The 13,271-nt window shown below is 47.4% G+C and overlaps 1 protein-coding gene across 2 annotated transcripts in view; it reads right to left on the bottom strand.

Moving 5' to 3' along the window:
• PKHD1 (PKHD1 ciliary IPT domain containing fibrocystin/polyductin) overlaps positions 1 to 13,271 on the bottom strand; it is a 4,356,595-nt gene that overhangs the window by 1,671,321 nt on the left and 2,672,003 nt on the right. The window lies entirely within an intron of this gene.

Genomic DNA, 13,271 nt, shown 5'->3' with positions numbered 1-13,271 from the left:
ACTATAACCCTCCCATGCATGCACTGTCACTGAGTTTGAAGGGGACCCAAAACGCAGACACTGATGACACCTACATGGAAGAGCAACACATTTGCTGCATGCTAGGTAGCACTGCCATCACACATTGGCCTGTGAGTGGCATGTCCAATACACATACATGACACATGCCATCACACAGATGGCATGTACCATAGCCATGGTACATTCCACAAGTACATCCATATGTCAGTGAATGAATTCTGTCAGCCATCCATGTGAGATGGACATGATGAGATGAACAATGCTACATAGTGTGACAAAATAGGCATGTGCAACAATAGCAATGAATAAACAATGACCAAGCTAATAGATGTGAACTCTGAATTATCCCCCCAAAATTCATGTCATTTTGTGGTGATGTGCCGTGCTGACTGCCAACTGACCTGTTACAGGAGACTGCCACATGATGCAAAGGGGTGGAGCTGCCCCTCTGCTCCAGCAGGATAAGGACACAGATGGGCACTAAACCCTGATAGAAAGAATTATTAATGACTTGATTGAAGGCCAAACCAACAAAGAAGCAGATGGCCCAGACCTACATCAAAGTATAGAGCCAAAGAAATTTACTGATTATTGAACTCATATTATGCTGTGGGATGTTTTTACCCATTCATCCGAGCCCTATCTCAAAAACTGTGCAGTACTGGCATTGAAAACATCATGATGGCCAGAGATTCCCAGAAAATGCCCAGGGAAGTGCATGAAGAATAGGCTGCCACCCATTTTGCCGATGTTATGGGCACAGAAGGGCACTGCCTAAAACCGCCATTGGACTACCCACACAGTAGCCTAAAACCATTGGGAATGGCAATGCTGATTGCCAAAAGCAACCTAGAATTGTGGGGAATTCATTTTCTTAAATCCCAAAAATGGGTGCATTACCAGTACTCACCACTATCAGAAAGCCGGCGTTTTAAAACCACCAGACTTTTATTTTTTGTGTAAAACTGAATAAATGAACCCAAAGCAGGCCAAAGAAAGACTTACTGAGAGGTGGATACAATGTAAAGTTATATTCTGAAGTGACTTGAAGGTTTATAACAAGACTGGCTGAGCTGTGGATTTCAGCAGTTTAAGTAAATTTGGACTGAAAGACACTAAAAATCTAAATGTTTAAAAGAAATGAGTGACCTACTTTGAGTGTCACATAGGTTGCAATTGTTTAAATGTCATAGTTTAAACTTAGAATCAGCATTTTAGCTGCATATGTAAAAATTGGTAGTTTTATTTGAATGCAGAAAACTGGGTAACTAAAAGTGACATTAGCTGGGGCCTGGCTTAAGGAACTGAATTCTGCCCACCAGCTACCCCCGACAGGAGTAGAGACTTGCACAACTGCTGTGTTCCCAGGCCTAGCTGCCTTTTGCTGTTCCCACCAAAAGGGATATGACACTTCTCTGATTGAATTACCAAGGGACTGCTAGAGACTAAACATAGGACCCAGGCAGAGGGTTTATTGAAGCGGCCATAAATGGCTTCCTCTTGAACAATGGGCCTTCCAGGGCCCAGGCAAATGTTTTATTATGGGGGCCGTATAAGTGGCTTCCTCCTGGAAGGAAAGGGGAGGAGCACTGCCTGTGAGAGCAAGCTGGCTTGGCAGAACTGGAAAAACCAGAAATTCAACCTTGTGCTGGGGGGAAACCACACCCCTTTGGCGCCAGAATATGGATTTAGAAAAAGATGAATAACTCATAGTAGGGACTTGTCATAATTATTTAAATGATACCATAATTCTTGTGATTTTTCTGCCCACATTTTAAGAGGTTTTTAGAACCGGTGGCATGATCTGGGGGCAAACTAGCAGTTAAGAGGGTATTACTTAAAATGTATGCATGTTAAAAATCTGACAGTTCATCAATTAATGTCCATACTCCTTGCGCACATGTGTATAAATTTGGGGTAATGTCCGATATTACGAAACCAGTTAAAAAGTGCAAATGTTGCCATTTCTGAATGCAAACTCCCAGGAAGAGCAGATTTGGACAGGGTATACCTCCTGTGATATGTGATGGGTGCATGTAATTTTAAAAAAATGTGTACCTGTGCAAATATGTCTTTTGATCAAATATAGATTGTGTGTAAAGTTGACAGGGGTGGGTTCTCTGTATCATAAATAGACCTCATCATGATGACACTTCATTTCATTCCCCCTATCAAGGGGAAGAGGAGGAAGTGGCCAATGACAAGTGGAGAGGGGTAGGGCCTAGGAAGCTAGCCTTTCCACCCACTTTCAAAACACATAAAAGCAGACAGTCAGGACAGATAGGGACATTCTATTCCATCTGCTGCGGGACGCTCTGCCGGGAAAATCCATACTTTACCTCCATCAACCTCCAGAGAGCCAACATAGAGACTTCAATCTATCCACCTTCAGAGACCAAGACTTTACTTCAGAATTTGTAGCAGAGAGGTCAACTACAAGCTAAATCCCTCTTTAGCAGGCCTCAAATCATTGCCATTATCACAGCCAGGCGAGCTGTTTGAATTCTTTTCAAGAACTCTTGCCATTTGCCAGAGAGCAGTGTTGTATCCAGAGAGAGACCAGCTGAACCGGAGACCGCTGTATCCGGACCCACAGACCTGATCAGAACCAGAGAGCTGACCCAGACCGCTGTGCGCAGAGACCGTCCGTGGCGAGTGAAGAAAACCTGACCAGATCCGTGGCGAGGCCCATTTATTTCAAAAATATATTGTGAGTACCTAGCAGAACTGTGCAGAACCAATCTCTTAGTTAAAATAATATAATTCAATCTATTTTAATCTAAGTAGAACTGCCTCCTAACTGTCACCTGTCATTTCTAGCTGCTAGCTGTCACTTGTCACTTTGAACTTTTAAAATTTCAAATCCGAAAAACAACCTTCACAAAATCGTTCATAACTCCGTAACCGTTTGTGCTAGGAACTTGGTTTAACTTTCCTCTGAAAGCTTAGAATCTTGCCTTTTCAACGAACCTAGAACCGCATTTCTATTCCATACACTTTTGCCGCAATCGCGAAAAATGCACTCGCGAATTTTACAGCGATTTGCAATTTCTCCACGTGTGAAAACAGCAGCTTCCTTGCTTTCCTTGCTAAAAATTCGTTTGCCTCTTAAGAACCATCCCTGAATCATTGCTAGAGTGAGCCTGGACTAATATTAACTTGATACCACTCACCCTGAACCTCTAGAGGGAACTAAAAGCATTTTAGCATATTTTTCACTTCATTGCTATCACATACTTCAAGGCTCAGCGGGTCAGGGGGATTCCAAGAGAGGGGTGTTATATAGGGGTAGTCATCCAGAACGCATGAACTGGACATAAGGATATATCAATAAGGGTTTTCATTCAGTATTCTAGACTAGGCGTTGATTTAGCTGTAGTGTTGAATTGAATCCTCTTACAAATTGGGGGCTCGAGCGGGACGTTTGGGTTAGATCTACCATTTGTGCAGATTAATACAGCGTGCCAGCTGACCAGATACACATATCCGGTCGGATCACCACGCTGTGTTACGCTGTAAAGCACTCCTCAAAGGAACGCTCTAAGGAAAAGGTCTGTTTTGCAAAAATAAAATACAAACTTCTGTAAGTCAGGAAGGAACTCAAATCTCTAGAATGACGACCTTAGTAGACATGAAAATAGCCAGAGAGCACTTCTTACATAAGTTATTTGTGAGAGGTGAGTGGACTCATCAGGACCAGACGGTCTGGTTGCAAGCAATCGCACCCCAGATCACGGAAACAGGGTCAGATATATGGAGAGACCAGGGTCCCTTACATGTGGCCCTGAGTGAACTATATATGTCCTCTAAGGCCAAGGATGAGCACAACAAGATTGCCAGGGTAGCGGCATATTTATATTTACATATGGGAGCCATGCAGGACAAATGTGCTGAAGGCCAAGATCTGGCGAGTAGGCAACTGCTGGCATTACAGAAGGCCCAATCTGATCTGGACTCTTCTGAGCAGAGGCTGCAGAGGAGCCAGGAGTCAGAAAATGATAGTAGGCAGTATATCATTAAAATAAAAGAGGACATGGATATACTGCAACAGGAAAAGGCTGACCAGGATACTAGATTTCTGGCCCTGCAGAAGGAGCACCAAGACAGTTTGGACTCCTTACTGCAGAGCCAGAAAAAGCTGGAGCAACAATTAGACTTTAACAGGGCATGCACGGAGCACGTAGCCACCCTGCAAAGTCATCTAGATAGAGTGAAGGCAGAGAGCAACAAGCTGATTTTGAAAGACCTGGATACCCAGGCAGAGTTTGATGAAGAACGCCAGAAAGCTGGTGCCTTTCAAAGGCAGAGGGACGACCTGGCGGCACAAATGCAGGCTCTTAGCCAGGAAAGAGACGCCTTAGGCCAGGAAGTCTGCCATTTAAAAAGAAAAACAGAAGAAAATCACTTGGCCCTCCAGGGGCTGGGTGACCTCCAAAAAGAACACCAGAACTTGTTAGAACACACCAGGAGGGTGGAGGATGCGCTGGCAAGAAAGGAGCAGGCCAATAGGGACACAGCTCAGGAGATAACCCTCCTGCAGCAAAGACTGGCCCAGTGCTCCAGGACTAATCAGGAGGCACAGAGAGAGAATGAGGCTCTCTGCCAGCACAATGATAGACTCCAACAACAGGTAGCGATGCAGGAGAGACTGATAGAGTCTAGTAAGGCCTTAACTGAGGAACTGAAGGCGCAGGCTCTTGCATTGCAACAGGGAGCAGGGGCGGATAGAGATGAGGTTCGCTGGGAAAGAGAAACTCCTGAGCATAACCCCAGGAGCCCTAGTACCAGAGGCCTTTATCTCTCTCAGTCCCTGGACTCTGCCACCCCCATCTCCCCTGGCGCACATGAGCACAGGGCCACAGGATGGCAGATTACTATCCAGCCAGAAGCATGGGGCTCATAGGCCAGTACCACCCAGGAATGGAGGGGCGGGCACCCGAGCACAGTGCAATTTGATGGGGAACCCCAGGAGAGTAGGCATCCTGAAAACCTCTGCCCAGTTAGGTCAGTGGGGGGGGTACCCATCAAATCCTGGCAGCAAGGAGGGATCTGAAGACTCCTCTGAGCAGTACAGGACACAGGAGACCAGGTCCCCACATTCTGCCAGCCATTCCCAGGCTCGCAGAATCCGGGAAAACCTGGAAGAACAGACGGGAACCTCTGGGAGCAGTGCCTCTGAGTCAGAAGATGAATGGACCAGGGTTACCCGGACCAAAAGGGCCAATAAGACAAAAAGGGCCTTGCTTAAGGACCACTTAAAGCAGATTAAGGCAATCAGGAGCGTCATCACGCCTTATCATAAGAACGCCAAGTATTCTGTTTGGGAGCACTTAGAGTTGTTTGAGCAAATGATGGAGACTTTCCATTTGAAGGACAGCCAAAGCTGTATTCAATATGTAAAGTGGACCTTCTCCCCGGAATACTCCAGTTTCTTTGCGGGGCTGGAGGACCAAAATCATTTAAGATGGTCCACCTATAAGGCGGCCATCTTGAAACATTTTTCTACTCATAGAAATCCTCAAGAGGCTCGCAAGGCAGCCTACAATTTACAATGTGGGGAGGATCAGGCCCCACAAGAATTTGTGCAGGAGTTAAAGCGTGCTTTTGCACAGACCACAAGAAGGGTGCGCACGGATAGCAGAGAATTTATTAATACGTTTTCCCATGCCTTGCCCAAATACATAATGACCCAGCTCGTGAGGGATTTTCACGAAAAAAGATCTTTAGACTGGGTCATTGAACAGGCGACCCGGATCTATGAGGTGCAGAAGCCAATAGAAAATAAAAATAATGCGCCCAAAAACCCAAAGTCAACAACACCCCTGCTGCTGCCAAGGTGGCAGAGGTAAAGGTCACCCCCGTTTTAGAGTTGGAGATGCGGGGGCCTAAAAACCTACCTGCACCTAATAATGCTAGGCCCGGAAGGTCCTCGGGCCAGTCACAGACAGGGAGCCAGGGAGGCAGCCCCACAAATGGGGTCCCTCGCTCTCCCGATTATGTAAGCCCCCATTACAAGGGAAACAGACCCATCGTGGGTTATGTGTGGACTCCTCCAGCCCAAGGGGGGGGGTCCAGCCAAGCACCTAACCCAGAGAACTTCCCTCCCAACTTCTCACAGGAGGGCAGAAACTCACCAAACCCTGGGCAGAACTTCTTCCCCAGGTATCCACCCAACTTCCAGCCCCAAAATCCTCCACCCTTCTTTCCCCAATTCTCTGAGCCCAGACAACCGAATCCGGGAGAGGGGAGGCCAAGGGTGGAGGGGTATCCAAATCTTCCCAACCAGGGGTACTACCAAAGAAGGGATAGCTACCCTTCCCGGGATCAGCCCAGGGGAGAAAACAGGGCCCCGTATCAGCCTGAGCGGGTTTCCCAGTTGAGCGCCAGGTTCAAAACATGGCGCGGGATCTGGGTCACATACTGAGGGCTCAGCAGAACCCTCAGATCGGCATGCCAGCGCAGAACGCACCCAACTCTGGACCTGGTGCTCCAGAACAATGACGGGGGCAGCACCCCGATAACTCACCGGTTCCCAGGGAGGAGGCACAAAGGGAAGGGGGGTGTAAAGCCTTGGAGGAAGCTTCCTTCCTCACTTGTAAACAGCCCCTGGAAACCCAGGAACCGGAAGCAAAATCTCCTGCCCCTGAAAGCCTGCCTCCCATGGAGCAGAGGGGGGGTAGGAGAAACAAAAGAACCTAACAGACTCAGTTTGAGGAGGAGGTACAGATCTTCCAATTTGAGGGAGAGGGATCCTCAGAGGATCCTGGGAAAAGGATCTTCTCCTTCAGAGAGGGGGGAACTCCTCCCAAAGAAAAATGGGTCCCTAGGGATGCAAATCCAGACTGGGGAGATGTGGAGACTGAGCTACCGCTGCCCACCATCTCATCCCAGAACCAACAGCAAGAAAATCCCCTGGTTCAAACCCATCCTGGTGACTGCCTCCAAAAAGGGGGGGGCGGCCCGGAACCGGAGCCAGGGGAACCCACAATGGCTCTGATCTCCAGTTGCCAACTTTTTCTTTCAGATTCCCAAGGCTCTCCACAGAATTCTGCCCAAATCTCTTCGCTAGCGATGTCCAAAACCAGAAAGTTAGCCCACCAGTTGTCCAAAAATGTGCATTATCTGTGCCCCCTTGAGGAGAAGGAGGGAAGATACTATGCCCCGGTACAAGTACAGGGGCAGGGTACCATTTTGGCACTGGTGGACACTGGATCTCAAGCTACCCTTCTGTCCAGAAGGGCCTTTGACGAACTGAATGCAGGAAGGGGAGAGAATTACCAAATTCCTCTCACCTCTCTTCCTGGACAACTGCAGAACTTTGACGGGAAGGAAATTCCCGTTGAGGGGACTGCAAACTTGGACATTAAGATCGGGCGACACAAGGTGAAACACCCGGTTATAGTAGTGACTCCAGAGGGCACCCCTTGTTTATTGGGGAATGACCTCCTGAGGAGGTTGTCACCCTTAATAGATTGCGTAAACAAGGTCCTCTGGACCCAGACTAGCCGACCAATAAAATTAAAACAGAGTGTCAACCATGTTAGTTTAAACGGCACCTGCCACATGGTTGAACAAAAATCTGACCAAGTAGAATTTCACTTCCAGAATAGCCAAATTCCAGACCTGACAGTAATAGCAGTAGGACAACAGACTGGTGATGGGGGGTCCTCTCTATTTCTGAAAATCAACCTTCCTTTCAGTCTAAAGTGGTACTCCACGCTGGAAGGAAACACTCTGAAATTCTTTACTAATCCACAATCAGAAACTCCCACTCCTATAGTCCAGAAAGATGTGAAATCAGCTCAGAGCCTGGCTGATATTCAGCAAATTGGAGAGCAGTTGTTCATCGCTGTTCAGTTAAATGATGGGAAGGACTCTGTTCTCGCTCGAGTGTGTGTGAACAACGGTAAGAGCTTCATCAGCGAAGCCATGTTCCGCCAACTCCCAAAAGATCCAGCCATTCCCACATTCAAACTGATAGACAAATGGGAAATGGACCTGGAAGCACAAAATTCCAAACATCTCCTGCCAAGCAGGTGTATGCTCAAAATCTCTTTTGGCAACAAAAGCATAGTCCACAATTGTTGGGTCGTACGAGACGTCACTGCCGCTTTTTACTTAGGCAGTGACATTCTCAATCGCTTTGCCATTAGTTTGGACCTAATAAACTTCAAAGCTTGGTCCCGATTAGCGGATAATCCCATGGGCTTTGATGATCCAGAAAAAGCATTTAGGTCAGCTCAATTGCTACCTTATGCAGTTGAAATTCAGATCAAAGAGGAAGTCACCATCCCAGAAAGGACCCGACAATTCTCCCTGGAAGTGAAAGCTAAAAGAGGACAACATTTGAAAAACCCTGATGCTTACATACATCTAAACGCTTCTCTCCAACAGCAAGGGTTAGGGGTAAACCCAACACCATTAGTCAACATAGAACATGACACCATTCTAATAGAGGTGGATAACAGTGACTTAAAGAGTATTACTCTAGCCGCAGGCACCATTATTGGAATGGCGGTTGATGAACAACATTTTTCCATCGATTTAGGTAATGAACTGTTAGGGCCAATCCCCAAGGACTGCTTTGACAGTGATGACAATACAACACCAGACAGGATTTTTACCCGGCATGGGGGGAACTTCCTGGTGTACACTTCCTGCCCCTATGGTAAGAAAGATGTGACTTGTGACTTCAGGAGGGATGAGGTGATTTTCCAGGTCCATGAGGGCTGCCTGTCCCACCTGAAGCCTCCGGTCCAAATCAGCACTCTGACCAGGGACTTCTCCACCCAGCTGGAGGAGGCCGCGGAGATAGCCAAACCAGAAGTCTTTCCAGGCTTCAGGCAGATGGTGGAAGAGAGAGTCAACCTAGCTGATGCCTGTGTGACTCTGGAACAGAAGCAAAAGTTGAAACAAGTCTTCTTGGATTTCCAAGATCTCTTTGCGGTAGACTCATATGACTGTGGTCGCACCGACATCCACACAACAACAATCCCCACGGACCCTGGCATGACTCCAGTGTTTGTGAAGCAATATCGCTTGCCTCTCGCATCAATGGAGTCCCTTACTGAAATAATTAAGAACCTTGAGTCCAGGGGAATAATCCGTCCCGTCCACAGCACCTTCAATAATCCGGTGCTGGGAATATTAAAGCCAAACGGCCAGTGGAGACTCTGCGCTGACCTTAGGGAGCTCAACAAACGGGTCCATACTTCCCGATGGCCTCTTCCCTACATTGACCAAGGGCTGGCCCAGATTCAGGGGTCACAGGTATTCACTGCAATAGACCTGACCAATGGATACTGGACCGTGCCGGTCAGTAGGGAGGACCAATACAAGCTGGCTTTTACCTTTGGGGGCCAGCAGTATACATGGACCCGGACTCCCTTCGGATACCTCAACTCCGGCAATGAATTCAACATTTTCCTACTTAAGGCCATGCCCGACCTGGGTGCGAGGGGTAACCTGGCTTATGTAAATGATGTCCTCATCAAAAGTTCATCTGTGGAGGAACACATAGCGGAGATCGTTATGTTCTGACACAGTTGAGGGCTGCCGGAGCAAAACTTTCCTTTCAAAAAGCTCAGTGGTGCAGAACCCGTGTTAATTTCTTGGGGCATGAGATTACTCCTCAGGGTCTCTGTCCCTAGGAAAAGAAAGTGGAAGCACTTCAGAAACTGAAAGACCCCACAACTCTGCGGGAACTAAGGAGCCTCCTTGGACTGACTAATTACAGCAGAAAGTTCATTGAGGGCTACGCAGAGATCACCAGACCCCTGATTCATCTCCTGAAGGGGGGGGTCAAGTGGGAATGGGGTCCCGAACAAGCCGAGGCAGTAAGACAACTCAAAAGAAGCCTCTCACAAGCGCCCTGCCTAGCTTACACTGACAGAAACAAGGAGTTCTTCCTGGAGACGGGGTTCTCTAATACGTGCTTGACGGCAGTATTATACCAAAAGCATGACAAGGTCAATAAAGTAATCTCCTATGCGAGCAAAACTTTATCCTTTGTGGAGGAAAAATTCAACGATTGTGAGAAGGCACTCCTGGCAACGGTGTGGGCATTGAAGAATTACCGCCCGTTTATCCAGGGGGAACACATCATAGTGGAGACTCCACACCAGCCTCTGCAATATCTCCAAAGTGACAGAAACCGGGCCGGAAATGTGAGTAATTCCCGAATCACTTCCTGGATTCTGTCAATGCAAGGCTTTCCTGTGGAGGTCCGATATGGCCAAAACAAGAAGAGTCCCCTCGCGCAAGATCTGGCTGACTTGCATGATTGTGCCAGAGAAAACTGTCTCGAGGACGAAAGTCTAAAGATAAAGGACAACACGGAGGCATACCTTAATTCCCCCCACAAAGTCTTTGAAGAAGACAAGTGTGAGGGAATGCCCACTGTGTATGTGGATGGATGCTCTTACCATGTTGACAACGACGGGGAGAAAGAACTGGTGGCCGGCGTAGGGAATGCATGGGTGAATGAGTCCCCAGAACCCTCTGCTGGATACAAAATTGGTCCCCGAAGTAGTCAGGTGGCAGAATTGATGGCTGTGCATCAGGCCATCCTCACTGCTGTCCAGCATCAACTCCACGAACTGGTCATAATCACAGATTCGGATTATGTACGGAACGGGTTCGTGGAGCACCTGGTTAATTGGAAAACCAGAGGCATGTTATGTGCTTACAACAAACCCTTGAAACATGGGAAGTTGATCCAAAACATTGATGATCTGGTCACCTCGAATGAGATGACCATCTATTGGAAAAAGATCAAGGGTCATTCCAAAGTAGAGGGACCAGACAAAACTGGAAATGACTTAGCTGATCAGCTGGCCAAAACCGGGGCCATCCAAGGGGATCTAATTGAGATTGAGACCCTGTTGGGGGAAATCCAGGTCACTGCTATCACTAGGTCCCAGGCAAATGCTCACAACGACCTTTCAATTGCACAATGGAGTAAGGAGATCCCTGATGCTGATTTGATTACCGCTCAGAAGGGGGATCCAATAATTGGTAAATGTTACCAGCACCTTGAGGACCCTGAGAACTTTCCCCTGACGGATACCGATTACATTGGGAAAGAGGACCTAAGGGTGTTGATGAAATGTCCAAAAATGTTCTGGGTCCAAGACGGTTTGCTGGTAAGGAAATCCAAAGCTGGCCACGATCAGTGGGTGGTTCCTACCTCATTCCAAAGTCTGATGTTAAGTCACGCCCATGATGCGGCCACCGCCGGTCATAGGGGGTTTCACACAACATTGGAAATCTTAAGAGAGGTTGCATACTGGCCACACATGGGGCAGGACCTCGACCAATACTTGAAGGGGTGTCTTGTGTGTGCACAATTTCAGCCATCATCCCTCACGCACCGTGCGCCTCTCCAAAAGAGGGGGATGACACTGCCATGGTCAGATTTACAAATTGACTTTGTAGGCCCCGTGATTCGCTCTGCTAGGGGGAATAAGTACATGTTGACTGTGACATGCTTGTTTACCAAGTGGGTGGAATGTCTCCCAGCCCCAAATTGCAAGGCAGAAACTGCAGCTGCCCTGATGATTAACCACATCTTTTCCCGTTTCGGTCTACCTCAAAGGATTGAGTCAGACAGGGGTAGCCACTTCACCAGTGAAGTGATGACAAAGATGTGGGAGAAACTGGGGGTCAAAAGGAAGTTGCATATTGCTTACCGGTTAGCTTCTTCTGGGGCAGTAGAGAGATATAACCGAACCATTGTGAGCATATTAAAGAAGTTTGTGGCAGATTCTGGGCCAAGGTGGGATATCTGATTACCTCTGGTTCTAATGGCCATCAGATCTACCCCTTCATCTGCAACCAAAATGTCACCATTTGAGTTGATGACTGGGCGCAAGATGGTGCTTCCTCAGCATTTGCTCTACAGGACCCAAGAGCAGACACTGATAAATGCCTCCACAACTCATGAGTATGTGGAGAATTTAAGGAAACACCTTCAACATGCTTTTGCTTATGCTCAGCGGAATCTAGAAAGATCAGCTGATAGCATGAAGACCCACTATGACCTGAAAACTTCCAGGAAGGAATATCAAGTGGGGGACCGGGTCTATCTATACAACTTCCAAAGAAACCAGGCAAAACAGCGGAAATATTTGCCTACATGGAAGGGACCCTTTGAGATTATAGACAAAATCTCCCCTGTGGCCTACAAGATCCGCATCCCCAAAGGCGGTTTGGCAAAGGGGGAAGACAAGTGGGTCCACATTAACCAGTTGAAGTGTTGCCATCCCAGGCACACTCTGCAACAACTGGAGGAATCCTCTGGAATCCTAGAGGGTGCTGTCTCAGATTAATTCAGTTCTAACTTAAAATATCCTACATATCGCCTATCAAATTCTGAGTTTCTCAATGTGGGTGTTTTCGTTTTTGAATGCAAAAAGAAATGTGCATGTTCATATGTTTTGACTATAAATTTATATGCCACCCCACTATATCAATGGTGGGGGAAAAATGTCTATGAGTAGGTATTGCCGCTCTTCCTTTGTCGTCCTAGGAGAAAGAAAACCTGGAGACGGGCCAAGGAGACCGGGAGCAGAGACGCAAGGGGCCCGGTGTACCGCCCAATATTCCCATCAGGACCGGCGAGGAGAACCGATCGATCAGTACCGGATGGAGGAAAAGATGCTGAACTGTGCCATCTATTGGAAGAAGATGAGGAAACATCCCAGGTCTTGCGAGTTCCATCAGTGAAACAGAATGGCCATCGCAAGAGGGGGGCTTGTGGGATGTTTTTACCCATGCATCCGAGCCCTACCTCAAAAACTGTGCAGTACTGGCATTGAAAACATCATGATGGCTAGAGATTCCCAGGAAATGCCCAGGGAAGTGCATGAAGAATAGGCTGCCACCCATTTTGCCGATGTTATGGGCACAGAAGGGCACTGCCTAAAACCGCCATTGGACTACCCACACAGTAGCCTGAAACCATTGGGAATGGCAATGCTGATTGCCAAAAGCAACCTAGAGTTGTGGGGAATTCATTTTCTTAAATCCCAAAAATGGGTGCATTACCAGTACTCACCACTATCAGAAAGCCAGCGTTTTAAAACCACCAGACTTTTTTTTCTTTTTGTGTAAAACTAAATAAATGAACCCAAGGCAGGCCAAAGAAAGACTTACTGAGAGGTGGATACAATGTAAACTTATATTCTGAAGTGACTTGAAGGTTTATAACAAGACTGGCTGAGCTGTGGATTTCAGCAGTTTAAGTAAAT

Source organism: Ambystoma mexicanum, chromosome 4p, assembly GCF_040938575.1.
Source record: "Ambystoma mexicanum isolate Mex_15411 chromosome 4p, UKY_AmexF1_1, whole genome shotgun sequence".
NCBI lineage: Eukaryota > Metazoa > Chordata > Amphibia > Caudata > Ambystomatidae > Ambystoma > Ambystoma mexicanum.
Note: the sequence above shows the minus strand (reverse complement) of the source record. Positions and strands in the feature narration are given on the sequence as shown.